This window comes from Silurus meridionalis, chromosome 4 (genome assembly GCF_014805685.1).
Source record: "Silurus meridionalis isolate SWU-2019-XX chromosome 4, ASM1480568v1, whole genome shotgun sequence".
Lineage (NCBI taxonomy): Eukaryota > Metazoa > Chordata > Actinopteri > Siluriformes > Siluridae > Silurus > Silurus meridionalis.
In genome coordinates, this window is record NC_060887.1 from 36,116,380 (window position 1) to 36,134,917 (window position 18,538).

The 18,538-nt window shown below is 37.1% G+C and overlaps 1 pseudogene; it reads left to right on the forward strand.

Moving 5' to 3' along the window:
- The first annotated feature begins 239 nt into the window (after window positions 1-239).
- On the forward strand, window positions 240-368 carry LOC124385399 (annotated as a pseudogene).
- The last annotated feature ends 18,170 nt before the right edge of the window (window positions 369-18,538 follow it).

Below are 18,538 nucleotides of genomic sequence, written 5' to 3' on the forward strand. Positions count from 1 at the left end.
CTTATACTGTATATGCTCAAATGGGTGGGTTAGTGTGATAAATGAAAATAATAGAGAGGTAATAGATGTTCCATGTTCCATTCCATGTTTATATATTTACTTGTCTGAGAGATAGTGGCTCAAAGCAATGCAAATATATGTATATAATATAATGCAGGGATGGATGTCATATATAATGTATATTAGGAAGGCACAAACCAGATAATAGCTTTGTAAGCATGCCCTACCAAGCAGAGGCAATACCTTTTCTGGCAGGGGCAATACCATAAGCAGGAAGGTGGGTTGTCCAAAGGGATGTTCAGTCGTTGCAATTTGCCTGTGCTGACCTTTGCGACTGCATAATGTCTGATAGTGATAAATGGTATGATTTAAGGGATGGGGTAGCTCAGTGGTTACCGATCAGAAGGTTGAGAGTTCACCAGTATTGCCAAGCCTTGAGCAAGGCCCTTAACCCTCTGTGCTCCAGAGGCACTTTATCATGACAGAATTTAACTTCACTTTTTTACCACCAGCTACTGGGAACAAGTTGAATGAGTGTTAAAATTGGATGGTGTTAGAGAAACTACGGGAGGTTTAAAGAAGTAGCAGTTGTATAATCGCAATCAGCTGTAGAGAATAGATGGCATGCAGTTGCAAACTTGCCAGAAGCCAGAGGCAGTAATCTGGACCAGGAACTGAACAAGCACCTGAGTGGCCGCTATGTATTACAAAGGCCAAATTCTTCTCATGTAGTAAGAGAGAAACCTGCATAATCACATCAGTTTTGCATTGTAAGGCATGAAGTAGAGTTGGTTGTCTACCCCAACGTTGCATTTAGTAACAGATTGTCTGATCTAAGAGTTGTCCAGAGAGATTAGAATATTTTAACATTGGCATGCAACGCCAGGGATGAACAGCCTAAAACAGTCAACAATACAGATTTATGTCAGAATCAAACCATAAATGACTTTGGCATTGTAACAACCTGACATCAATACTGATGAAAACAATTTTGATGACTTTGTTTATATTGATTGTAATGAATGCCACATCTAATACCTGAAATGTCCTGTAGTCTTATGAGCACTGCCCTTTATTATTACCACTATTATTTGCTCCTTTGGGGTTCAGTTCAACAAAACAAATGCTAGTTACTGTAGAAAGAAAGATACCTAAAAGATTTTTAATACTTTTCTAGCTTGTACTAGTTTGCTTTGTTCATAATAATTATCTCCCCAAAGGCTTGCCCTTGCCCTCTGTCTTGTCCCTGTACTCCTTTACTCTTTAAATCCTCTCCTGAAATACATTTATTTCCTTTACTTCCATTTTTTTCTGTATTGTCTTTCTTTATCCTGTTTTCTTCCCCAACTCCGATCCTTCCACATGTATATATTATCATAAACAGGGGGCAGATATGCGTCAGGTTGATGCTTTTCAGAGGGCAGCATTAACATTTCAGAGCCTGAGTGTGTGTGTGTGTGTGTGTGTGTGTGTGTGTGTGGAGCATGGAGCATGGTGGTGTGTACAGGGAGAAAGAATACTACAAAGAGAATCTGGCAGCACCAGCATGCACCCGGTGCTGTCAGCTCTGATAACACCCCACTGATGAGAGAAGGAGGGAATGCACACTCCTCTCTTCCTCAATGAGGCCTGATTTTGAAGTGCCCTCATCTGCACTTACACTCTGTAGAGACTTTTTTTTTTTTTTTAACAACATCGTTCTTGTCCGTTCCAATTTGTATGGTTCAACCTGCTTCATCTGAAGTCTGGAGCTGAAAGCATTGTATTTATAGTAAATTTTGCTATTAAATTAGACTTATAAACTAGCCAGCCTTATAAGTTTAAATGACTTTTGAAACACATCAACCTCTTTTATAAACAAAAGTAAGATACTATTAAGCCTTATTGTTGCACCATGTTGTAAGTTTGTGCAAAGTTTTACCATGATGCTACTCCTTGGCTTTCTGAGTCTGCAAATTGACCCCAGTGTCTAAACCAGGGGTCACCAAACTTTTTAAAATTGAGAGCTACTTCTTGGATACCGATTAATGTGAAGGGCTACCAGTTTGATACACACTTCTGAAATAACTAATTTGCTCAATTGACCTTTAATTATATGTTATTATTAATAATGAATGATATTCATCTTATGAAGACACAGATCATGTTAATGCTTTCTCACAATAATTATCAACAATGATTTAACACGGTGAGGAACAGATAAATATCAATATGCAAAACTTTATTTCTATAACTCTCTGCAAGTATTTACATTTTCAAATGATCACTTCTACAATATTTTCACTAGTCACTAACAATTTTTAACAAATGAGGATGGGGTCCTCTTTTGAGTCTGGTCCTCTCAAGGTTTCTTCCTCATAACATCTAACGGAGTTTTTCCTTGCCACAGTCGCCACGGCTGCTCATCAGTATAAATACACATTGTTCACCTTAACTATTGATTTCTGTAAAGCTGCTTTGAGACAATGTCTGTTGTGAAAAGCGCTATAGAAATAAACTTGACTTGACAAATAGTACCGATTATAAATTATGTAACATACAAAAATCAACTTGGAGACCAGCTAGTTTTTTTTTATATTGTCATTTTCAAATTCACACTATGCAAGTGTGATTTCAAAAAGAATAGCAACAAAAAAAAAATTAATGCAGCTCACTGGTAAGTGGCGGTATGGTGAGCTATTTTTAGAAAAGGCCCGTGGGCGACTTATGTGGTCCTTGCGGGTGACCTAATCTTTCACTCTCACACCAGGAGCATGACTGATTCTGAGTCTCACCTGAGTATCATGACTGATCCTGAACCTTACACTAATACCATACCTGAAACTGACTTTTAGCCAGAGGTGGAAAGAGAAATATAATATTCTACTCAAGTTAAAGTACTGTTATTCAATTAAATATTACTTGAGAGCAAGTAAAGTTACTAGTCAAAAAATCTACTCAAGTTAAACTAAAAAAGTACAGTAGCCCATTTAAAATGAACTAAAATTCAGCTATTTTTTTTTTAACATCAGTCGGTGAGGTGGGGGATTTTACTGTAGTTCAAACTAGTTGTTTTTACAGGTGAACTAGTTGTTCACCTTTACAAGGGCAACAACAACAACAAAAAAAATTAAATAAAAAATCCACAACAAACCCACTACAAACCTACTATGACTTTAGTTCAATGTGAGTTATGCTCCTTTGCAGCCAGAAAAAAATCTTATAATGTCATTTGTGATAATGCAAGAAAATGCAGATTCAGAATTCAGACAGTGAGCGCATGCATTGAACAACTTTTAATTCGCTTTCAGCTATCAAGAGGTGGCAAAATACACACAACCTTCACTCAAGTAAAAGTACAGATACTCATGTTTTAAAAGACTCTGGTAAAAGTTAAAGTACTGCCTATATTTTTTACCCAAGTTAAAGTAAAGAAGTTTGGGCTCTGACATGTAATTAAGTAAAAAGTAGCCATTATTACGACCTGTTTTAGTGCCACACTGACCACTACACCTCACATCATATGCATACAATTATACATATAAATCTAACATTTTGTTCTTTAATGAATGTATTCCAGCTGAACATCCACCATATAGAACACAAGCAGAGAAAAGATGACGATGATCAGGTGATCAGGAATGTGTCTTTTTTCAGTCATGTTTACATCACTGACTCCCTCTGTCTGTAACCCTAACCCTAACCCCAGACTTCTTACTGCCTTCTGCTTTGCTCATTGTTAGCATCATAGGCTAGCCTACATCTGTGGTGCATGATAGCCAGAAAATTATGCACTAGTTATAGGTTGAATAAGCTGCACAATGCCAAGAAATAGGCTGCTAAAGTAACAAGCGTGGTTTAAAAATGTAAGAAAGTACAGATATTTGTGTAAAACGTTTAATCAGTGAAAGTAAAAAGTTGTCTGAAAAATAAACAGTGAAGTAAAGTACCGATACCAGAAAAATCTACTACAGTAACAAAGTATTTGTATTTTGTTACTTCCCATCTCTGGCTGGGTCTGCTTCAGAGGCCTCTGTCCTTCTTCATCTATCTTTCTTGTGAGTTTAGCGCATTTGTTCTTCCGCCATCATCAATCAGTGCAGTGGTTTCAGTGGGCAATTTTTTTTCCTCTTCCATTATTTTTTTGAAATTTTTTTTATTTAGTAATGGATCTGATTTAAAATGTAGTTAAGTGCAATACTTCAAATAAAACATACTGAAGTAAAAGTAAAATTACAGAATTAAAAAATTATATTAAAAATTACTGTACAAAAAAAATCATTAATTACAGTACAATACAGTAAATTTAATTCATTATTTTCTACCTTGGATTTTACCATGGTTATGAGTATCATAGCTGATCCTGAATCTTACACTAGTACCATGCCAGGGGATGACTTTTACCTAAATATTATGGTTGACCCTGCACTCATACACTAGTATCATGGTTGATACTGCTCTAAGTAACATGCCTGATCCTGAGACAGACTTCAGTATCATGGCTACACCCCTGCACTCTTATACTATTATCATGACTGACCTTGCACTTGACTTTAGTATTATGCCTGACCCTTCACCCTGACCCTGATATCATGAGGATAATTGTGATGACCCCAAACTAAGTATAATGGCATCATGACCAGTTGGATTGGCCGGACCTACATGTCTGACTACAGGCTGCCTATGCACTTGTATTAAAGCTAATCTTGTACTCGGGCTTCAGTGTCATGGGTGATAATTGGTGAAAAAATAATAATTCCAATGTTATGTAATTGCTTATGTAAATAAGCTATCAATATCCTATCCTAGATATTAATATCCTAGATATTGTCTATATTTTGAGCCTTTTTTTTGTTTCGCAGAAAAATGTCCACCTTTTTTTTCTGACACAGGTAGTCCATTTACATGAAATACTGGAGGGTTTGTTTGTCTTATTCATTTCAAGAGAAACTAGGAGAAAAGCAATGAGGCTGGTAAGAGAATGATGATTTATAGCTGCTTTAACTTTATGCTGCAATAATTGGACAATCATCTATTTATGTTTGCTAACATTAACGCTGCATTGTGTTGGACTGCATCCCCACCAAATCATCATTGATTGGGGGAAAGTTGCCAGTCAGTGACATCTATCTGTATCCCATATTAAATTTAACTCTGCCAAAAGACAGGGAAACAGAGTGAAAGATGCTCACCACTCAATTTTCTTTGTCACATTAAAAAAAACATAGTGACAAACAATAGACGTGAGTTGTGTTTGTGTTTCTGTGTTTGAGCATTTGTGTTACACGAGAATTCTGACTCACTCTATATCTCTCCAAATTACCTTTGTAATACTTTGCCAAAGGATGACTGGTGTAAAATAGGACTGATTATGTTTTTCATTGGTTATGGGACTATTCAGAGAAGAAGCAAACACAAGCTAAACACATAGTTATAATGAGAGTGGATTGTACACTTACAGCACAACATAACATTTGTGTAGTCATTATCATTGTAAAAAAAGACACTAGGAAGACCTCAAAAACAGCTCAGATCTATAAAAATAGTAGGATAACTCCAATGACATTGTCATCTTGTAAAAGGTTCTCTGTAACTTCTATAGTCACCATTGTCCATCCAAGGAAGGCCACTTATTGAGCAGTAAATAAGACCATTTTTAATGAGCATGAGCATAAAAATTAAAACATCATTTCAATAGCGTATAGCGTCTTTCTAATTTATGGTCACGCTTGTTTTGTTTTTTGTTTTTGTCTATTTTTTTCCTTTTTGATCCACCATTACATTTTTTTCTGCAACATATCATTTTCATTCAAAAATGAAATTTAAAAACCATGAAAAATACTGGCTCTGTTTCTATTTGGATATTTAAATGCTAAATCTAGTGCAGTGGTTACCTGTATAACTGATCCCTGCAGCAGGCCACTTCTCTAATCCTTCACCTACATATTTGAACAATGAAAAACACAAGCACTATATCCTATGGCCCAGGCTGGAGAGACAGAAACAGACAGATGGTGAGATTAATCAGTAATAAACTCTCTGATGAGCATTACTCCCAGATTTATTAATGAGAGCCGTGCACCGGTGCATCTGCACGGGTTGGCTGATTATTATGCATTCTCCTTTGCACTCTATCGATTAAAATGTTCCGTCATTAGGTTCGTACTCCATTAATTACCAGTTTTCTGGCTGTGACTTTTTCATAAAACTGAACTTTAGGATTATGTTCGAGGTCCCAATGTTCATGGCACTGTAATGAGTAAAGTTATGGATGGGTGAGATTGTGATCATTATGTCAGACCTCATTGAGTTTCGCCATGCAGCAGTGTTATTGTGCTGTTCCATGTCATGGAGGTCCTGGTAGAGCTGCAGTTAGATAAGATTAATGATGATGACAACGTTGTCATTGTCCTCTGCTGAAGCCGAATGGAGATGATTCGTGTGTGGGTTTAGAAGATTGGTGTTTCTCTGTCACCTGAGATGAGCCAGTTGTAGATTCTGAGTGACATTATGTCAGGTTTAGTTTTCGTCGCCTGAAGCCGACCATGCTTTCTCAGGACAAGCCATTTTATCTTATTGCACTGAGCTGCCACTTGCGCAATGCTATAAGACAGCTGAACATATTGGGTTTATATATAACAGACCCATGATTTGCTCCTGATCTGACAGAGACAGGAGCTAACTAAACTACTAAACTTTGCTGAGAATGTAATTGACACAAACAAGTTCTTCTACAATGGTTTAGGAATACAATACTACAAATAATTTTGCACTCTCTATCAGTAGAATGTTGATGCAACTGGCAAGTCAAGTCAAAAAGTGTTTCTCCAGAAACCTGGTTCTACATAAACAACATACAGCTACATAATAGAACACAGAGCCAAAGGACTAAAAAGTTGTTCTAGCCGCATGAAGTGCTTCATGTGTAGCCTAGTGCAAAATGTTATACCAAATGTCATTCAGATTGGGATGGGTTCCCATTAGATTCCCTTTTAGGTTCCTCTCGTTTATTTTTTTATTTTTTGCCTATTAAGTCACATGAAATTTCCCCCCCGACATTGTCACGTCTGGTTATAACTAAAAATGTATCCCCCATATTGACATAGCAAAAAAAGTTTGTTTGTTTGTTTGTTTGTTTGTTTGTTTGAGTAAATAAACAAGTCTCAAACATTTCACTAAATATTATTTGGCCGTTCATGTTTTTGCAACAAATAAATATAAAGTTAAGGGCCTGATGTAATGTGTTACTGTTTTCTGTGTAATTGGTGTAAGGAAGTCCGTCTCATGCACAATCTATCCTGTGCGAGGAAATATGAGGTGTTAATTGGCTGTTTTGTTCCTTTTTCTGTGATGTTCTGCTCCAACAATTTATGCCTAATAACGATATAGCGCTCTGCGAACAATTGCAGTATAGTTCTGCAAAACACGGGGCCTGTCAGAATTGCCTGATTTGCACATGCTGTCATTTTATTATAAGGTTTCCATAATAGGAAAATAGCTTGAGATTTCTTTTTCTCCCTCTCTTTCGATTTCTCTCTATGAGCAGTAATCTGAAACTGTGAACATGAGCTGAGAAGGGCCAGGAAGACTGCAGCAGAGCTGTATTTATTTAAAACTATTCCCCCTCTTTCTCATTTTGATTTCCCTGCTATTGCATGAGCAGACAAAAAAATAAAAAATAAATCACCTCACAGACGAGTTCATCATGGGGTGGCTGGGTTCATGAGGGGACATGAATTTGAGTTTGCTACAGTTTTACATTATAAAAAAAATTGTTTGAAGTTAGACTATCCTCAGTTATAACTAGTTATTAGCTTTACTTGTACAATCAAAAAAGATTATCTGGATCAAACCTAAAACACTGATACTCTTTTAAATATTAATTGTAATGCAAAAATAACATTATATTTGTCATTTGGCAGATGTCTTTCCAGAGTGACTTCTCATTCATACAATTGAGCAGCTATAGGGATAAGGGTCTTACTCAGGGGCCCAAAAGTTGTAGCTTGGCGTGGCTGGGATTTAAAGTCACAACCTTCTGAACCAAAGGTAAATGCCTTAACTACTAAACAACCACATCCCTTTTTTAAAAATTTACCATTCCATGGTACTAATCCACACCATTACCAAGCTATTTGTTTGTTGGACTGTCTTAACCTGTGAACCTGTTCTGCATATTCAAGCAAAGGTCTGACAGAGTAATCTTCACATAATCAGGAATCCTAGCCTAGGGTAGAATAAGCCCAGAAACCAATAGAATGAAAAAGTTTTCCTTCAAGAGGCTTAACAAGCAGCAAACTGGATTAATAGAGAAAGCCTAGGCAGCTCAAGAAACCTGAGTAAATTGATATCGATCCTCTTTGGAGCTTTGTTCTTTAAGCTAAGCGAGAAGTGTGTCACCGTCTCGGCCACCCCATCCTAGACATATTCTCCTTTTTCCAGCCAGAGAGATCACCAGGCTACTTCGGTTTTTTTATCACTCCATTGCTAATCACATCTTCTCATCCTGAACAAAACTATGTTTATAGAGAATAGGGAAAGTTTATTGAAAATGGGGATGGTTCTAAGCCCAACTGTCTGTAACCACATACCACAGAATGGCAACTGACTGTATAGGAGTGCTGCTCTCTCCACACCCTTAAGCTTAGGCATGTCAATCGTGTAATATATTTCTAATAAATTGAATTATCCTTTATAAACTAAAAGAATGAAAAAATATTGTTGGGGGAATCCTCCAAACAGTAATTTCTTTGTTTGCTTAGCATGAATTCAGAAAAACAGCTGCTGGTAAGCACTGACAAGATTTATCTGAAATAAACAGATGCTGTACTACTGGCTATGGATCAGCAAATCACGTGACAAGAGCCTTTGTCCAGCTGCAAATGGTCGTGGCTTTTGCCTCACAAGATGATGTAAATAAAGTTCTTTTAATTTAGCTTTTAACAATATTCTGACTATCCTTGTTATTTCATGTAAACTGTTCATTTCCATTTAACATTTTTCGACCACACGCAGCTCTGAGGTCTTTTTTTTGCCGTCCAGAAAGGCTGACTAAATGGAAAACAATGAAGAAATTGGCCTTTTCCCTTTATATTCAAGTTTCCAAACTGACATTTGACATTTTTGTCAGTGATCCATAATGATTTTCTTTCAGTCCTACAGTAGGTTTCAATGCCAGTCGAGGCAAAAAGTCCATTTCTGGACTTTCTGGTTGAGTTAAAACAAAGCAAATAGAACTGTGGGGAAATGTTCATCTACAGTTTTCCTAGAAGCAGAAAACATTGGAGCTGCTATTTAATAATGTCTAAGCAGTGCTGTTTCTTTCCAAAAGCTTTTGATAACCCAGGAATCTCATTCACTGCTGCTGGAGCTTAAACATGTCCCTAAGCGGCCTCAACTTTCTAAAAACGCTAGAACTCCAATGGTTATAGCACAGTTTGTAACATTACTATTGCCAAGTTTCCATATTAGAAAAATTAAACAAATAAAAAGGTGAAATTTACAGAAGTCCTAAGAGGCCATGCATTATAATATGTTTTTCTTTCTTGCTTTCTCATGATCATCACCTAATTTTCACGTGATCTCGACGTTACAAGTTGTAGTTTTTGTGATCACGACTTAATTTTCTCGTGATCTCGACATAACAAAAGTTTTTTTTTCATGGCATAATTTTCTCACCATAACAGAAGTTGTTTTTCCCTGATCTCGAAATAACAAAAATGTGGACACTTGGATGAGCCTCAAATGGTTATGGTTATTATCCATGATGCTGCCTCTATAAAATGCTCTTATGTCAAAAACACAAAGAAATACTAATAATTAAGTCATCCACGCAAGAAAACAAAAAAGAAACATTTTTTATTATGCATGGTCTCTTAAGACTTCCATAGAATTTACCACTTCAGTACATCTTAATTAACTGAGATGGCACTAAGCTAACAGCCAAAATGCACAGCTCCTACTTTGTGTTTCCTATTGTTTCACAGAACTGAGGATTGTTGACTTTTACTACCAAAACTACTAAAGCCCTAATGAGCATCTTGTGTCATTTCTCTTTCAGAGAAGGGTCTTTTTAATGATCCATAAATGGTCTGCTATGGCGTTATCTGTTCTATCACCACAGCAAAAGGTCCAAAATGGTAAGCGCTCTGACTAAACCACCGACATTAGAAATTCTTGTCTCCACTAAATGGTAAATGTCAATAAAAACGAAACAGTCATAACTCAGATGGAAACGTTTCTATATATGAGTCCTCTTTGAGAATGATTTATTTCTCTGTCAGACTTATTTCTTAATCTGAGCAGATATTCGCATGCTTGAAGCTAGATCTTTCTCTGTACCTCTTCCTCCAGGTCTGTTAAAATACTTCGTCTATTTGGCCCAAAAAACAGCAGTTAGGAGAAGAGAAAATGCTATCTATCTCAATAAACAAGGGCTGTCTCACCTCTGAGGGTTTCATTAGAGCTCACAATGAGTGCAGGTCCACTGAGAGACTCTGACTGGCTCTTCACAACCAAGGTAACAGGACCTACAGACAGGATGCTCTCACAGAGTCATCTAATTGAAAAAGCAGGGCAACATGGGACAAAAGTGATCCTGCCTTACTATGATAACAACATATGTACATGGTTGAAGTTTTATGTGTGTGATTTCTTTTCAATTCTCTTCACTAATTCCACCTTGGGCAGAGAAAGTTTAACCATACCAGCTCCTGTCTGACATTTTGACCAATCCCATTCAATTCTAGAAAACATCATTAAGAAAGTTTGACCAATCCTACGTTCTGCAGAAAGTTTGACTAATCCCACCCACATCTGCAGAACATTGGCCAAATCCCACCTGCTCCCACTAGAAAGTTGAATCAATCTAACCTGCCCTCACAGACATTTTGACAAATTTCTTCTGCTTCCTTCTGGTTTAACACTTCAAACCCACTTTTGCTGAATTCTTTTCAGAACCAATTCTTTAAAAAAAAATGTAACCAGTTCCACAAACTTTTTCCAGTCCTACCTGCACCTGCAGAATGTTTAACCGTTCCTATGCTATCTCAGAAAGTTTGACTAATCTTACCTCAAGTGCACGGACACTTCCACTGATTTCTACAGGAGGTATGACCAATCCAATCCACCATCACAAAAGGTTTGACCAAACCCATGCACTCTCACAGAAACTTTGACTAATCCCATCCTCTCCTACAAAAAGTTTGACGAGCCTCATCTACTCCTACATAAAATTTGACCAAACCCAATCACACCCACAAAAGGTTCAATCCCACAGAAAGTTAGGCAATCACATCCACTCCCTCAGAAGGTTTAGCCAATCACATCCACTCCCACAGAAAACTTTACTAATCCCATCCACTCCCTCAGAAAATTTAGCAACCACATCTACTCCCACAGAAAGTTTGAGCAATCCTATCCAAACTTTTTGGGATTGGATGGGATTGGTCAAACTCCCACAGAAAGTATGAAAAAACCCATTTAATCCTACAGAATGTTTGACCAACTCCATCCACTCTCACAGAAAGTTTGACCAACCCCATCCACTCCCTCAGAAAGCTTGACCAACCACATTTTATTAGATTTGATTCGGTTAAATTAAACTTTATTGTCATTGAACAAGTTACGGTAAAAGGTAAAAATATTTATTTTGCATCTAACCAGAAGTGCATTGGTAGCAGTGTAAAATATTTACATATGTACAGGTTGGTAAGGCTATGATATATGACATATATAAATAATGATAGATGAATTAACAATATGAAATAAACAATAGGAATATAAATATACAGTTAATCTTATCCTATCCACAGAAGTTTTATATAGTCTATGCTGGATCTATTTCTGCAAATAAAAATGAAATAAACCACCATGAACCTGACCAGGATGAGGAATGTATTAGTTTGTTAAAGCGCCTAGTAAACAGGAAATCCTGGGATCAAATCCCAGCAATGCCTGATGAGGATACTCAGTGGTTAAGGCAGTGGACTCTGGCTCAGATGGTTACAAATTTAAATCCCAGCACCACCAAGCTGCCACTTCTGGGCTTTTGAGCAAGGCCCTAAACCCTAAACTGCTAGTTGCTCTGGATAAAGGCATCTGCCAAAATGACTTAATGTAGAATGTATTTTAAATGGAAAAGCAGTAAAAAGAAAATAGTTCTTCACAAGCACTAAATCTACTTATTTTATTGAATCTAGCTTTTCTTGTGCACTGTTAATCCCACAAAAGGGACTTACCCTGCTGACATGATTTTGTAGTTAGGTTTGTTCATATCCCAGAACTGATGTTTCATGCTATTATAAAGAGACTTTATGTTACAGAAGTTGTTATGGAAAAGCATTGGTCCATTTGGTCCAAAACATTATGGTTGATTTCCCTATTTTTTCATTTAAGCCCAATTGTTATATATTCTGGAAAAGAAAAGACGTACACAGCCTCTTCACTGTAAGTCTAGACCAGGTTTAAGTACCACAATTGCATCAGTAATAAAAAAAATTGTCTTTCCAAAAAAAAAAGGACATTTCAACTGCAACCTTGAATCTCCTGATACATTGTGTCAAATTGAGACATCTTGTGACCAGCTCTTCCCCATCACCAGGCTGCACATTTCCCCAGGGCTTGTTGTTTCTTCCTTTGACTCCTGCATCCATTTTGTCATCCACCTCCCACATCTCAGAGTCTGCAGTAAGCTTCTTATCATCTGCGCTTTATTATCCTCCCAACACTATTACACAGTCAACTTCAACACCATCTATCAACCTCAGTGGCGCTGCAGGCCCCCGTGAGTGGAAGCCGGCTCAGAAAAGAGCCACCAAAAAAATTCCTTGTCCTCTTGACATGGACGATTGGGCACCAGTGAAGAAATCTGCCAGAACCACTTAACCAGGGCTGGTGGGTCAAGCACAAATACATCTCACTCACAGCAAGATTCAGGTGGAAAACAAGGGTACAGAACAGAGAGTAGAGAAAATGTGGAGGGGGAAAAAAAAGCAAAAGGAAAATATAATGAACAGGTTTGTGATTTAGATTCATCAGTTTGTTGGCATTAGGATCATTCTGATTGCTGGGTATTGCCTCCAGTTAAAAACCTCTCTCTGAGAACAACTTGGTCCAATTCCCATTTTTCACTCATCTAATTTGTCTGAAGCAACGTGTTGATTTATACACTGTGAGCTAAGTGTATGTATGTGGATGCAATTGATGAAATAATCTCATTTACTAAGTTAATGACCCTTGTCAATACGCATTGTGGCTGTGTGATAAATTGTACGTTCGAGCGCTACACTTTCACCACCTGCTTCATTAATTAATCGATTTGCGCTTTTCTCAAGGCGGGTATATTTTTGAAAAAAACTATTCATAACCCTAAAGTGATTCATTCTAACGTGCTGATACAGAAATTGCTGTAGCAGTGAAAGCCTCGTTAATTTTTCAAAAAACTTGATTCACTTTTTTATGTATGTATCTCTATATGGATTTCTTTCTCACTTCTCATTAATGGACAAAAGAGCAGCAGTGGAAAACGTTAGTCCGGGACTTGATAGGCTCCCTACAGAGCCAGGAAGAGGGAAGGAGGGGTCTGTTTGCACAAACGGCCTTATTAAACTCATTACATCTCTCAGGGGACTGCAAATTAAGGGCACCTATTTCTCCTGTGCTGTTTTTACCGATAACACCTACCATTAAACTTCTTCAGTAATAAGCAGTACAGTGACTGCGGCGGTGTAGTTTAGTGAAACAGTGCAGCATTATAAACAGTACACATGAAGGAAGGGTCTTGATGTTAATGGTGTTTACTGTGTGTAACACTGTGGGCTTCTAATATCTGCAGTCGGAGGCTACACTCTGGAGTGGCTTCATACAGCAAACAGAAAAATACATGCTAAAAATAGATTAAAACATGAATGTAAATTGGCTGGAATAATATTTTTTGCACCACAATGAGCATAGAAAGACAGAAGCTATTTGTTTCTAACTCACTCATTCCAAGTTTCCACCCCATAGTTATGCTGCAATCTGGGTGGTGTTTGGAAACTCCAGAAATGCCAGTTTTCCTTTTTAGAAATTGCACTCGAACATCGGACAAACTTATATTTACAAGTGGAAAATTCCAGGTTCTAAATGCTACACAAGTTAATGCATGACCTTTCACATTTTCCAGCAGTGAAAATTGGCAGTGTGTATTTTTGGACCTAAAATATCTTGTTTTTTAGTTGTTTTCCGGAAAAAATAAAGCTTTTTGATAGGCAAAGAGTATAGAGAAAAAAGCAGTGTCAGCATGGGGTGTGAATTCCAGCTCTGTCTGAGGTTCCTCGACCTCAGCTTCATCACGCCAGTTCATAATTGGCTTCAACTAGAGATGTGTGAGAGCCTTCTCTATATATATTTTCTCTCTGTATATAACAGTTCCCAGAGTAAGTGAATGTTTTGAACAAATGTGCTTTATAGGCATAAACACAGGGCCTGTCAAATGCTTGGAAACACATTTTTTATGGTTTATGACACATGCATGCTCCTTTTGTTTAAATACAACAATCCAGGTAAAAGGCAAAAAATAGACAAGAATTGGACAGTGAACTTCTGCGGACAGATAAGTGAGTTCTGTGGACAGATGAGTCCTGAGAATTAGAAAATTTTGGCTCTAACTGGAGAATTTGTGTACGCCAAAGAACAGGAGAGAACATTTTAGCAGACTGTCTCACCCCCACAGTCAAACATTGAGGTGGAATCTAGTTTGGTTTGGGGTTGTTTTGGAGCAAAAAACGTTGGAGACTTATTCTGGGTGAAAGGAACCAACATGGCAACCATTCCATACTTCTAAACCATGCAATTCCATCTGTTCTGTGGCTCATTGGAACCGACTTCACCATACAACAAGACAATGAGCTGAATAGTATGTCCAAGTGTTATTTAGAGAACAAAGAGTTGTCTGGAGTGTTACCTCTCAAACAATGTACTTTCTAGTCACTGCACCTAAATCCTATTGAACTACTCTGGGATGAACTGGATCACAAGAAAGAAATCTCCAACTAGTGAAGAACACATTTGGCAAGTTTAATATAAGGCATGGGAAAGTATTTCAGTTAAATGTTTGGAGAAACAAAATGTTTTTATGAAAAAAATGCTTTCATTAAAATAAAGTGTACATCTGTACATTTCATATATGTGTTTGAGCAAAGCAAAGCTCCATACCATTAAATAGCTTAGTTTTTTGTAAAGAAACCAAAGGAATATGTATGTGTCTCTCAAAAACAAAAAAGACTAGGTGTTCTATATACATACATCTGGATGGAAGTTTACTTTTTACATTTATTATGTCATATTTTAATATACACCGTTCAGGCATTATGACATTATAACATTATGAGCAGTGAAGTGAAGGATGGGCAAGCATAAGGATGTGAGCAAGTGTGACAAGGGCCGAATTGTGATGTCTAGACGACTGGGTCAGAGCATCTTCAAAACTGCAGCTCTTGTGGGCTGTTCCTGGTCTGCAGTGGTCCAAGGAAGGAACAGCGGTGAACCAGCGACTGGGTCGTGGGCGGCCGAGGCTCACTGATGCACATAGGGAGCGAAGAATGGCCCGTGTGGTCTGATCCAACAGACGAGCAACTGTGGCTCAAATTGCTGAAAATGTTAATACTGTCAATGCTCGATGGATCAAAATTGTTTTGGCAGCAAAAGGGGGACCAACACAATATAAGGCAGGTGGTCATAATGTTATGCCTGTTCAGTGGCCATAAAACTTTGCAGCATACAAAATATGGACAGAATTTGTGGACACATCACTATAAAATTGGTATGTGCTCATCTCATTCCACATTTAGTCCTCATTTGCTGTTATAATACCCTCCACATTTCTGGGAAGATGTTCCACTTGATTTTGGAGTGTGCTAATTAAGAGTATTACTTATTTAGCCCCAAAGGTGTAAGTAAAGTCAGGTACTGATGTAGGTGAGGTGAGGAGGCCTGGGGTGCAGTCAGCATTTCAATTACTCCAAAAGGTGTTTAATAGTTTTGATTTCAGAGCTCTATAGCAGGGCACACAAGATTTTCCATTCCAAGCTACTGTATGTGTGTAACATTTTCCTCCATATTTTTCTGAAATTCTAAACCCTATTGTTAATTTTATATTAAAAAGCTTATAATACAATTCTAAATACTAGGGTAAAAATATGTCACTGGCAGTGTCTGCTAATCATTTCTGAGCATGCTGTCAACTGTTACTTTGCATATTAACAACCTTAGTTACTGTTTTCTAGAATATTACACTGAGCCTAAGGTTAGCTAGATTAAGGGGAGTTTAGCCACATTGTAACACAATATAGCTAATATTCAGCACTAATTACATGGTATGGCATTTTAACAAATTCTGCTTTTCTAGTGAGTCTGACAAACATCTGAAGACAAAAAGCTTAGAAGAAACATTATATAAGCTATGCTTTGGCTGGTTATATTAACAAAAAAAGTAGCTAATTTAGATATATAATTGTGCAAATAGGTGAGCTGTGAGGCTAAAACTAGTTATTAGTCAATTTATATGAATTAGAAATGTTTTGCCAAGGATGCAATTTAAATATTGCAGTAATATATATAAAGAAACAAACGTAATAATAAGATCAAGTTAAGGTAACTATAATTAATATTTAAAATGGTGATGAAAATTGTACTGAATTAACATTATGTCCCATGTAATGCAGAATTGCCATAAAAATGAGCTGAATCATGCAGTGAAATGTAAAATTACACATATACAATACATTCATGGCTCTATGTATAATTGAAGTGGCTCTAACTGAATAATTGTGGACAATTAAATCATAAATGCTCTCTTTCTGAGGCCAATCTGCTCCACGTTTTCCAATCTTCTCAACATGATGTTTTCTTGAAACAACCCTATCCATCATTTTAATCGAACATGCTGTTTAAAAAATCCAGGCCTTGACCTTTTAAAGCAGAGCTCAGTAATACAAGGCAGCCTTGGTGAGGGACGAAACTGAAGAGCCAAGCTGCTTTTCTTTATTAAAACGTGCCAGTCTTTCATAGCTCAAGCTCTCAGCCTGGCTTAAATCCATTATACTGCAATAATTCTGCACTTGATAACAAGTCACCAGTCATGGCTGTGAACAAGAGGAGCCCTGAAATGAAAGTAGTCCGCACTCGCACTCACTCAAATCACATTCCCTCGTATCGTTTGGTCTGAAAATACACAGTGCTGAACAAATTAAAGCAGATTGCTTAACCAACACCCCGGGCCTTTCAGCTCCATACAGCTTTGAAATCACTTTTTCTGATTCTGCCAGTGATCTTTTATAGAAGGGGTAAAAATCATTCAATTTTATTATAAACAGAAATCTAATGGAATGTACTCGCACTGCAACCAATTTCAAATGAAGGAAAAAGGCTTAAGTTTATTACATCTGACATTTCTCTTTTTCACCTCTGGTTATTTTTCTTTGAATCAATCTTTTGTTTGGAGGGATTCAACTTTTTCAATTCTTCTAAAGACTTATGCAAAAAATGTATATTAGTGTATAAAGAATAAAACACTTTGGGGGCATGCTGTTTCTGGAAAACAAACAACAGTGTTTTGCTGAATTACTGTTTACCTATTTTCCTACATCACCATGTCCAGAATGTCCTGTTTTATTTCCATTATAGCACAACAAATGCTTCTTTTATTTATTTATTAAACACTGATATATGTATTGCATTTTATTTATTTGCATGTTCCATTTAATATTGTGTAACATCTGTATACTTCACCAATAAAGACTCTGCCCCTTAATAAATTTTTTCCTTTTGATGCATAAACTGCTAGAACCTAAAGACATTGTAAGATTTATCTTTTTTTAGCCTTACCACTGGCTGTTATGGTTAGCTAGCCTAAGGTTAGCTAACTTAATGGGAATTTAGCAACCATGTAACACAATAGTGCTACAGCTTGATTTTAATTTCATGGTACAGCATTTTAAAGATTATTGATTTTCTAGTGAGCCTGAGTATACTATCAGCCGAAAAGAATTAGCTTAGAATGAACATTAGCTAAACTATGCTTTGGCTGGCAATATTAGCATAATATTATTAATATTATAAGTTTCCTTGTGCTTTAACAGACCACATCTTGAATTGCTCACAATCTAGAATTGTAAACCTTGCTTAAATGAAAATCCTTGTGGATGAATATATCTATGGTCATGTCTGCTGAGCACTTAATGTTTGCTCGTTAGCGACCATAGTTACTGTTTTCTATATTACATTTTGCCAAAGTTTAGCTAGCATAAGGGCCACCATTTAATACAATAGGGCTAGTGCTTGGTTCTAATTACATGGTACATCATCTTAAAGATCACTGTTTTTGAAGTAAACCCGACTAGCCGCTAAAGCCAATTGGCTAAGAAAGAACACAAACTGAGCTATGCTTTGGCTGGCAATATTAGCATACAATTATTCTTTCTCCTTTTGCTTCAACGAACTAACAAGTCCACCTCTTGAGTGGATACACCCGAAGTCTCTAAACACCACAGAATGAATCAAGGCATGTGTGTAACCTAGC